This window comes from Coffea arabica, chromosome 5c, assembly GCF_036785885.1.
Source record: "Coffea arabica cultivar ET-39 chromosome 5c, Coffea Arabica ET-39 HiFi, whole genome shotgun sequence".
NCBI classification, from domain to species: domain Eukaryota; kingdom Viridiplantae; phylum Streptophyta; class Magnoliopsida; order Gentianales; family Rubiaceae; genus Coffea; species Coffea arabica.
Genome location: NC_092319.1, coordinates 31,401,526 through 31,413,435, shown reverse-complemented (window position 1 = coordinate 31,413,435; position 11,910 = coordinate 31,401,526). Strand labels below are relative to the sequence as shown.

The window sequence follows — 11,910 nt, the reverse complement described above, 5'->3', positions numbered from 1 at the left end:
TCTACGCTTATTGGATTGGGGCAAAGTTTGTTGTGTTTCGAAGCTAAGATAGAGAGATACATTTGCTATGAAGACATTAACACCCAATTCTTGCATTTTGAAGGTCAAAATTTGAAATCTCAGAGAAAACAGAAAGCTACCTGTGAAACAGGGCATTTGGGCAATCAGCGGTATTTTAGTCATTTCACAAGTTACAGTGCTTCGATTGAATTGAAATTTTGCAGGTAGATATTTAACTTAATTTCCTACAATTTTCATGTTTTGAACAAGAACTGATTTGGCATTTATCATGGGCGAATATGTAGGTCAGATTGGTTCCAAAAACAGGATAGAATCTCTACCAATGCTGGAATTTAACTCTTACTCTAACAAAGTTACACTCAAGCCCAAAATCACTTCACAAGTTCCATTTCCAACCTCAATAACATCATTTAATAATTAAACAACACTAATCAAATCTGAAAAGATGCAAACCCTAGCTAAACTTTCCACTACACTATCAAAAACTAACTAATTAGCCATAGCAATCCAAGAGTAGAAGCTTCTACACCAAATTAACAAGATTAAGCAAGAGGAAATGAAGTTCAAGGTTTATACCTTCCAAGAGTTGCTTGCAAGTGAAAATCAAATCACACCTTTCCAAAAATTTCACCATCCTAAGCTTCCCAAACACCCAAAGGTAAGTTTAATTGGTTTAGTTTTTGAGATTTCACTCAAACAAGATGGATTCAAGGTTGAAGTTGCTAGCTTTCTTCTCTCTTTTTTTTTCTCCTCTCACTCTCGGCCAACAAGACAGAAATGAAGAAGAAATGAAGCCAATTTGGTGATAAGAACAAAGGAAATTTGTTTAGTCAAAGTTGGTTGGATTTCTGCCAAATGTCGCTACAAGATTAAATCTCAAAATTTTCTTTTCTCTCTCTTGTTTTTTAGTTCAAAATTTTGGCTACTATAAGGGGATATTTAGGGCTGATTTTTCTCAATTAATAACAAGGAGATTAAGGTAATAAAGTAGTGTTCAAGTAGTGTATTCAATCAGAAGCAAACGGTACACATCGGTTCAAGTCGATTTTCTTTAACTTGCCCGTATTAGTGTTTTAACTTATGATTCACTCATTTATTATTAACACTTCTAATCACACACTCTTTCTTACCTAATACTTGCTCTTATCCACCAAATTTAGTACACATACCTCATCAAGTGATCACACAACCAAAATGGACAAAAAACACACCAAAATCCCTGTAGGCACAAAAAACCCTAACTTATGCCCTTCCTTTAGAAAAATTATAACTTGAGTTATAAATGTCAAACATTCATACAACTTGGTCTGTTAAAAACTAGACTTAAAACACTAATAATCTTTAGATAACACCTCAAAAAAATTCAGCTCATAAATTGGTCCAAATTGAGCTATAAACTACTACAATATTCCTATGTTTACTTGTGTAGGGCAGAATTTTCGGTCAACTTTACCAAATTTCTGGAATTTATAAGGACTGAATCAAACTCTAAATTTTACAGCGTAGGAAGCCCTATGAGTCTAGTTTCAAACGCAACAAATGGAACTCAATTCCGATTTTTTTATACGAAGTTATAGCCAATTTCCCAAAACTGCGCAGAGCCTCCTGCGAAAATTTCTAGATTTTTTAACAACTTGGGATTATGAAACTTTTCTTAACAAAATTCACTCCCTTGTCTCACATACAACCATTAAAACAACCAAGAATTTAAGGCAAGTTCAAATAAAAGCTATAAAGGCAAGTAAAATTTTGGGGTTTCACACTATGGGCATATTGGACGGCATTTAAGACACCCTCGGAGATGTCGCTGTATCTATTGGTTTATGAAAAAGTTCGTTATTTACCTGTAGAGATTGAACATAAGGCATATTGGACTATTAAGGTAATTAATATGGACTTTAATCTTGCAGGTAGTAAAAGATTACTTGAACTAAGCGAATTGGAGGAACACCAACTAAATACTTATAAAAATACCAAAATATATAAAGAGAAGATCAAATATTGACATGATAAATATATTATCCCTAAACAATTTAAGGTGAGACAAAAAGTGCTTTTATATAATTCATGCTTTAGGTTGTTTTCGAGAAAACTTCAGTCGAGATGGTCGAGACCATTTGAAGTAATTCAAGTATTCCCTTATGGAGCAGTCGAGGTCATAAGTGCAAGAAATGAGAAATTCAAAATTAACGGACAAAGGTTGAAACCCTACTTAATAGGTAAAATCATCCCTAAGGGACTTAGTTGTCCTTTAGGTGATTCTTTTTCAATCTAAGGAATCGAATATTTTGAGTTGAGCCAACAACCATAACAAAAAGCGCTAATTAGGAGGCAAACCAATATTTTGGTTATTTATGTTAATAAAGTAAGATTTTATATTTAAATCATGTGTTTAACTTAGTTTGTTATTTTTTATTTGTAGGAGTTGAAAATAGAAGGATGATTATTTGAGGTGAAAACGGCAAACTTTGATCTAGGAACTTCACCCTCTATTTGAGTAAAAGTTGTTTCTGATTTGTCAAAGAGGGTTAAAATATATTTTTTGGTCATTTTGCATGTGCGCACATTGATTATTTTGACAAAAGAATGATCTAAAATGCATTTTGAACTATTGGGGTATCATTTGTAATTTTGTAAAAGTTCACAATTTCTGGAAAAAATTGCAGAAGAAAACACAAGCTCAAGAAAACTAAGGCCATGTTTTGACTAGCCTGCGCATTTCATTCTGTAAAATTAAGGCAGAAAATGCAGGCTTGAAAATGCGACTTTAGTTTACATTTTCTTGAGTCTGCGTATTATCTTCTGTAATTCTAAGGTACATAATGCAACTTGAAAATGCAAGTTCAGAGCTGCAATTTCAAGTCGCATTTTCGAGTAAGATGGTTTAAAAAAAAAAGAAAGAAAATGCAGGTTCCGTTTTTTCTTCTTCTTCTGTTCTTCTTACCTCACATATTCCACAGACACACACACGTACACATACTTTATCAATCTTCATTGTTACTCCATTTCTTTACTAGAAATCATCAACTCAATACCTTTTAACTTTCTTAGAATCTTTTTAACCGATTGAAATTCAAGAAAAACAATCCAAAATTCAGTTTTTAAGAAATTGGAGGTTGGGATTCATAGGTTTTAAATTCCTCAATTGAAAATCAATTGAAGTGATTTTCATAGGGTTTTTTTGCATAATCTTCATCACCAAATATCATTCTACGGGATTGAGGTAAGTTTTTTCATCAAATCTTTGCATTTTAGAAGTTAATATTTTTCAAATTCCTGAATTTTTTGACATCTTCTAAATTCGAATTTTTGATGATTGTTGTGGATATTTATGGCATCTAATATACTTGTTGAGATTATTTTAGTATGATTACATATTCTAATGCAGCAATTTGATGTTCATATGGTTGTTAAAATTTTAAATTTTTTATATTGGGGTGAAATTGAAAAATTAGCTTTGAATATTATTGAGCCATTTTCATTGATATTATGGGTTAAGAATTGATTGGTTGATTATGGTTTAGTGTGTACATTGTTTATAGAGCGTAATTTTGATAAATTTTATGATTTTTGGAAGTAATTTTGCTTCATCATGTTTAGAGTTATATGTTGTTTATTGTGATTGATTTTTACTTGATGTAAACATAATTGTTGTTTAAATCACCAAATTTACTATATTTGTTACTCATTTTAATAAATTAGTGAATTTAGCAAATTTTTGACAATTTTCTTATCATGTCCTTAATGTCACAAATTTTGGGTAATTTTGATTATTTACTTAATTCTTGATGACATGAAAATGTGCAATTGTGGTTAATTGAGTTAATTTTAATCCCTATACATGTATAATAATTCTATAAAATGCTTATGGTTATTATAAGTGAAAGGATTTTTCTTTAAGTATTTTATAAGAATTGTTCTCAGGGAATATGTAATGTGTTCAAATCATTATCCTAGTATCAGTGGATAATTATAATTTCTTTTTTAGATACTTTGGAGAGAGGAAAAGGACCTGTTATTCTCAGGTTAGTGAAAAAAGTGAAAAATGGAAGTTAGCGAAGAAGTTGAGAAGAGTGAAGAAGAAAAGTCCCCTTCACCCCAACCTATAGTTCGGCGTTGACGGGGGAGCACTTCTCGATTCTCTGAAGCTACACTCTATGATAGTGCTAGATTCACAATTTTAAAAAATCAAAAGGGGCATAAAGAGCATGCTAATTTCAAATTCATTTTCAAAAAGCACATTAACCTGGAGGTTGAGATGGCCTATCATATCATGGAGGCATTTTACCGACTTGGATGAGCGTCAATTCTCATTTTGCCTACTCATTACTATCCGAATTTGGTGCGCGAGTTTTATGCTAACATTGTCAACAAGACAAGCCACAGTAGAGGGTTGGTGGACTCATAGGTGCGATGTACCCGCATATATCTTACTCGTGATCTCCTCGTGCATATTTTGGAATGCAATGATACTGGGCTGGTTGTTGACTTGAAGAAAGGATTCACTATCCCTAATAAATGATAGGATCCCTGACATGTCATGTCTCAATTTGGTCTCGAGTACCAGCCCTTCTGCTCTTCAAGGAAAGAGACGATGGTTGCTAGTGTCTTTGACATTCACAATTGCTTTATTATCTATGTTGATCTTGATCCCTATCTATTGATGTTTACAAAACAAATGGATGATACTAATATTTCTTCAAGATATACTTTCAGTTTTGAAGTTATTTGATTCCATGAACAAGTGCAATTGAAAGGGGACAAAGTATGCTGAAACTATCGGACACTCAAGAAGTCAGGATCGGACGTCCGATAATCGTTGCGTCACTTCGGACGCAGAAAACCAACCTACCGGACGTTCAAAAAAATTGAAGAAAATTTCCCAATTTTACATCATACCGTCGGGCGCAGAAAACCAACCTACCGGACGTCCGAAAGAATTGAAGAAAATTTCTTAAACTCGCTGCCTGCTGTCGGACGCATAAAATAGGGCTATCGGACGTCCGACACTACCAACGGCTAGTTGACTGTTCAGCTACTTTCTATCCGTTGGAAACATTAATGAGGCACTTTCTTGGTCCTATATAAATAGTAGTTGGTCAGACACTTCAAATAACTTTGGCACACTGAAGATATAAAAGATCTAGAGAGATTTTAGTGAGAAAATACTCTTTAAAGAAGATTTGTAGTCTTAGTGGTGTGAGATTCATTATAAGCTTTTCATTTGTGAGTGAATACTTCATGTGTGTAGCTCTGTGAGGGTTGTCCTGAGGGATAGTAAAACGTCCTGGCTTGACCGAGTGGAGTTCGGAGCAAGGAGGAGGTGAACATTCCTTTGTACACAAGAGTGATTGTAATTCATCAACTTGAAGAAGCTTGGTTGAATTAATCTACAAGCTCAAGAGGAGCTGTGTAGTTAATTGGTTTGCAATTCCTTCCTTTTTATTTACTTACTGTTACGTTTATGATCTTTGCATTATTTGTCTCTTGGTTGTTTTCGATCCTTACAATTGGTATCAGAGCTTGGTCTCTTAGAGATTAAGCTCAATCGGCTTGGGAGTAAAAATGACAACCAATAATGCTATGTTTTTTGAAGGACATTCTGTGATTAGACCACTTATGTTTAATGGATCAAATTATGTGAGTTGGAAAGAAAGAATGATTATTTTTTTGTAATCTATTGATATTGAATTATGGTTTATTATTAGTGAATGTCCATATGGTGCTTCTCTTATAGATGAAAATACTCATAGATCTAGACCAAAAATAAGAAGTGAACTGACTGCTATAGACAGAACTCATCTCACCTTAAATGCTAAAGCCATGAATTTGTTATATTGTGCTTTCGACTCAAATGAATCTATTAGAGTCAAAGGCTGCAAGTCAGCCAAGAAAATTTGGGATAAACTGAGAGAAATTCATGAAGGTAGTAAGAATGTTAGAGAACAAAAGAAATCCATTCTGGTTACCAAGTATGAATTGTTCAAGATGGAACCTCATGAAAACATTGATGAGATGTACTTTAAATTCAATAACCTCATTAAGGACTTAGAGGTGCTGGAAAAAGTGTGAGGACTCGAAAACTTCATTTGTTTTATCTATTTTACTGGCTAAAATAAGTATTTACTCACCCGATTTCTCCGATTATTATTTTCCAAACTTTTAGGCCTAATTAAATGTATCCATAGCTTAGTTATATTTTTAAACCGATTCGTTTCGAAATTTAATTTCTGAAGGCCCGTTAAGTGAAAATAGCAAATACACGACTGAAGTAAATAATCGATTCGAGAAAACTTCATATAACGAATACGTGGTTAAATTAAAAGCCTAATTGAATTTTTATAAAAAAAAAAGACTAAACTAACTCCTTATACTAGAAATACCACCACCGACTGAAGAAGCCTTGCCATCTCCACCGGTTCCATTCTCCTTTTCCAATTGAACACTTCACTACCCCAACTCCAAAACACCACAGCACCTTCACCCTCCACTTTCCTCCTCTGCCGTGACCGAGAGTGAAGAGAGAGTGCGAGAGCTCCTCAGCTTGAACAAGAGAAAAGAAAGGGAGATGTGTGAGCTGCAATTCCTGTTCTGTCCGAGAGAGTGAAGTGAGAAAGGGAGAGAGAGCCGAGCCTCCTACTTCATCACCTCCTGATCGCATGCTAGAAATAAAAGTGAGAGACCTGCTGCTTTCCCTCATCTCATCCGCCAGCCTGTATAAGAGAAGGAGAGGAAACGGGCTGCACTTCGAACCATCCGAGAGAAGGAAAAATTGACAGCACCTTGTCGCGTGTATAAGCTGCAACCTGAGGTAATTTCTGAGTTATAAGGAGTTGATTAGTGGTAGATGCAGTGAATTATGGTCATGCATGAAGTGTTTGTGTCTCGGATGATGAAACCAAAGCATGAGAAAATCTGATTAGGAAGAAATTGGAATTTGCCGTGGGACTGATTTGGAAAATGCAGATTTAATTCTGTCTCTTTGTAGTAGTTTGAGCTGATAGATGCGTTTAACTAATTAAGAACAAGGTAATTAAGCTCTACATGCAGCCCCTTGGTTCGGTTATGCTAGAAAAAAATAAGAATGAAAAACAATCTGGCCGCATGCAAGCTCATCCGAAGGTAGCAAACAGAATTTCTGGTTTTCTTGGATGATTATGGCTGTTGTTTGAATCCGATTTTGAACTAGAAATATTGATTAGCTAGTTAAGTATTTGCATGTTAATTTTTAGCACCTAATACCATGAATTAACCGAAGGAAAAGTTGGATTTATGACCAATCTAATTGCTGGAAATCTGTTGAGTTGGCCGAGAGAGGGAAAGAAAGAATTTCCAGTTTTTCTCTTCAAATCTTGGCTGCAAATTTCGTATTGTGGTTCAATATACCTCATAACACAATAATCACCATATGCATGCTGAGTTTGAGTGAACAAAGTAATGAATTTTCTTAGGGAAAAGTTCGTTTTCCAAACTATCTATTTGCTGCAATTTTTCCAGCCTAGCCGATGGTGACTCCTTTGAGTTTTAATGGAAAATTTGGTGAGTGGGCTCTATGAATTCCCACAATGACTTGGATAATCTGATTAGCCAGGATTTGATGCTGCTTGTGTTGATTAGGTGCTAATTTAGTAGAGTTAAGTGGCAGAAATTAAAAAGGGGGCAAATTGAGGAGTTGCATGTGATGATAACGAATCTGCCCTGTTTTAATCGCACCCATTTTTGCAGAATTTTGAGGGTTTCATGACTTGTATATCATGTTGATATGTTGAATATATGGTGTACAAAGTTTCATTGAAAAATATTGAGGTTTGGTTGGTCAAATAAATCGATTTCACAAAGCTAGTAAATCTGGAACTATTTCCGAAATGCTCTGACCAGCTTTCGTATTTCGGCCATAATTTTGAGCTCCGATGTCGAAATCGAGTGCCGTTAGTGGCATTTGAAACTAGACATTCCAACCTTTCCTACAGTATAAAATACACATTCTGGTTCCATGTACGTGAGCCAAACCAACCATTTTAAGTCAGATGTTCTGTTTCTCTGTTTTATAAGAACAAAATGCTGAAGCTACAACTTGTGGCTCGAATTCGAGCTAGTTGCGCGCCAAATTTCAAAATGATTTCTTCTGTGAAATTATAGCTTTATGAATTTATTTTCCAACGCCTTAAACTATGCCCAATTCTGAGTTAATTTGAGTGATTTGTGATCAAAATACGGAACCTGCCCTGCTCTTGAAAACCCTGATTTTTCGACAGATTTGATGCAAGGCTTGGTTTAGACTTGATAATTAAATTTCTTGGTGTTAAACACCCACCAAAGGTACCATGAATGTTCTTTAGATTTTGTCTCAACAAATGAACCATATTTAGAGGATTTTCTCTTGGTCAAAAGTTTAGAAAAGGAAATTTTCATACACAAGGCAGCCTTGCCTTAAAATTTTGGAAACTTGAGTGATTTTGTTAAGTGACTTTCCGTGCATATTTTTCTATGAAATTTGACAGAGGAATAACCCTTATATGGTAGTATTATACTGCTAATTATGGTATTATTCCGAGACCGTTTCATGGGTCAAATAAATTACCAAAGTTCGAGACTTGATTTTGGAAAATCCTTGTTTAACAAGAAACTTTTAGTAACTTTGAGCTACCGTAACTTGGTGCGCAAAACTCCATTTCTCATTCCGCTTATTTTACTATAAACTTGGATTGCAACTCTAAAAGAGTACCGAATTTCAAAAGCTAGTTCCAATCAAGTGAATTTTGCTGAATTTTCAAAGTTGGCCAAAAACCAACTTAAATCTGCCTTATGAACCAAAGCAGAGACTTTGAGCTTATTTTTTAATGTTTTCCATGTGGAATCTTAGAAAAGTGTATTCTAGGAACTTTTTGTACTTTCAAAAAGGTTTCCAATAGTACCAAGTTTTCCAATTTTGGGCTTGTAGAGAGTAAGATATGATTTTTCAAATATTACTTGTTAAATCTGGAATTTTCTAACTTAAAGGAAAATAAGGGGTTTCGAACTCTTCATTTCTTTCAATATCATTTGATTGTTTTACATTTGAATCCAGAGATGGAAATCAAATTTGTCTTGTGTTTTAAAACCCCACTTTTGAACCTCGAGTTACACGAATTCTTAGGCTCGTTTCCACGTTAATTTCTTAGATTGCACTAGCGTACAATCTTCATCGAAAACTAGAGAATTCGTAGTGATATTGAGTGGTACTTGAATTATTGTTTGCTCAGGCAATCGAGGAAATCTCCAAGAGGAACTCGGAGCGGACGCCTAAAACGCTTGTTTGAGACCTATTGCGCTTGTTTGACTAGGTGAGTGTTCCATATAGGAATACGTAATGGAATAAGTTTAGACATGCTCATTTCATGATTGCTAAGTGTTAAGCACTATGTGTTAAATATTAACCATACCCATGCTCGAAAATGCTCGAATAACATGACTTGGTATGCTATGGTTGCATACGTCGTTGGAGTGAATCTCCTTGACTCTCACATGGTAAAAATGGGATAACGGCCAATGATGGCCTATTAATATGGCAAATGCCTGCCAAATAACCGTCATTACTCAACCGTTAACCGCCAACCGTTAACCGTTAACCGTGAACCGTTTACCAACCCACATGACTACCTGATTACTTGACTATTTACTCACATGATTTCTAATCTATATGATTATTCGATATCCGTGAATTACATGCTCCCATGAAATCAACTTGTATTGCTTACGTGCTTACGTGCTAAGTATCCACTTGATTACCTGATTATCATGAATCACATGTTATATGAAGTTGTCCATCATTGTTAGGCGAGTGTGTACTTTACCTCACTCGACCTATTCAAATGATAAATTTTACTTTTTGTCGAATTACTTGATTACCTATGCATGTTGTAAGCTATAAGCTGAACTTGGGCCCTGCCTCGGTTACTGACCTACTCGAGCCAGGACTGGGCTCGGTCGGGTAGGATGGAACCCTGGACAACCGTTTCGGTATACTCGAGTACTACCACTGGAGGGATAAGGTGATGGCCAGCCAACCGAAGGAGTTACCGATCGGAGTTATAAGGACGGGAAGTGGACCGAGTACTGTATCCTTTTGTGCTTGCTTTGCTATTAATAATGTTATTGCTCTCCTAGTTGACATTTCTCGGGTAAGACTCCTCATGAGCATTAATCTCTGAGATGAAGCAATCCTTGTAATATTCTTCTAGTCAGACGAGCCACTATTTGTTTGACTAAAAATTCATGAAAATATATTTATATGGTCATTCATTCCAAAAATACGTTAGTGATTTTAGATAATTTATGAGTTGTACTCATAGTAAGGTTACCAGCAAAAGTACTACTTCTGCATGTGTTTTCAAAGTAGCAATTACCGAGTAATGATTATCACCTCATGATAACATGCCATTGTGTAACCTCGAACCATGCATATGACATGCACAACTTTCTTGATTTGTTTGAACTGTTAGAATGTCTTGGAATCTCACTGGGTTGTGTAGCTCATTCCACGTTGTGATTTTCTTTTACAGGATTTGAGACCAAAGGTGCTCGGAAGTAGTACTAGATTGTTTACTTTCATGAATGTAATTCGAGTTAAACATTGTAGTTTTGCCTTAGGTTGCCACTTGAAGTTGGAAAAGTGTAAACCCTGGATTTGTTTGTGGCTTGTATGAATTTGTTACTTGGCTTGTAAGGATATATTTGAATTGATGTTTTGTTTCTTGGGTTGTATTCGGGAAGGTATTTTAAGAATCAACGTTGGCTATCTTAAGGCACTGTTATCTCTGAAATTAATGTGATTCTAGAAACCGGCTTATTTGGAGGGAAACGATGTTGTAATAGATTAGGTTATATTCGGAAGGATTTTTGCTCGCTTGCTTGCATGAGTCCTGGCGAGAGTTAAGCAGACGGCCCGCCAACCCTCTGGTTCGCCTTAGGGGAAAGTGGGGTCGCCACAAAAAAATATTCTGTAGGTGAGAAAAATAGAAAAATCTTGAATGTCTTGTCCAATGATTAGGAAAATAAAGTGACTGCTATTGAGGAGGCTAAAGATTTGAATACTATGCCTATTGAATCTCTTATTAATTCTCTAATCTCTTATGAGCTGAAACTTAAATTCAAAGTGCAAGAGGAGGAGGATGCGAAAGTAAGAAAGAATATTGCTCTGAAGGCTTCACAAGATGAAGATGATCCAGCCTCCGTGAGTGAAGATGACATGGAAGGTGATGATAGTGATATTGCACTCATCACACGAGGCTTCAAAAGAATACTCAACAAGAGAAAATTCAGAAAAAGTGGACCTAGCAACTCCTTCCCGAATCAGTCCAACAATTTAAGAAACAAAGGGAAGATAGAGTTCAATACAAAGCAAGCTGATAAGTGCTTTGAATGCCGCCAACCTGGACACTATGCAAGTGAATGTCCAGTGATGGAGAAGAAAGAAGGAAGAAAATCAAGATTCAACAAATTTCAATTCACATGGAATGAGTGCAACTCCGATGGTGAAATTGAAGAGGATGAAGAATCTGCTCAATTGGCTTTTGCGGCCATTGGAAATGATGAGGTAATATCTTGTAACTCTCAAGTTGAAAGTGATGATGAAAGTGATGATGATGTTGAATCTTTCATTATAAAATTGTATGATAGTTTGAAAGAATCCTATGTTAGAAACAAGGAGTTAAAACAGAAAATTAGTTTTTTGTTTCGAGATAATACAAATCTTTTTCAACAAAATAAAAAGTTGAAAACTGAAAATGATTACTTCAAAAAGTGTGAAACTGCTTTACATTTCGAACTTGATAGAAAAACAAAACTTTGTGAATTGTTCAAAAAGAAACAAGGTGATTTGAAAAGAAGAATGAATGGTCTAAATGAATT

General features: G+C 35.2%; 1 long non-coding RNA gene across 1 annotated transcript; it reads left to right on the top strand.

The window, feature by feature from the left end:
* Window positions 1-9,277: 9,277 nt before the first annotated feature.
* On the top strand, window positions 9,278-10,672 carry LOC140007491 (uncharacterized). Its single transcript, XR_011814804.1, has 2 exons — window positions 9,278-9,344; window positions 10,563-10,672. It is a non-coding gene; the product is annotated as an uncharacterized lncRNA (long non-coding RNA).
* Window positions 10,673-11,910: the final 1,238 nt, after the last annotated feature.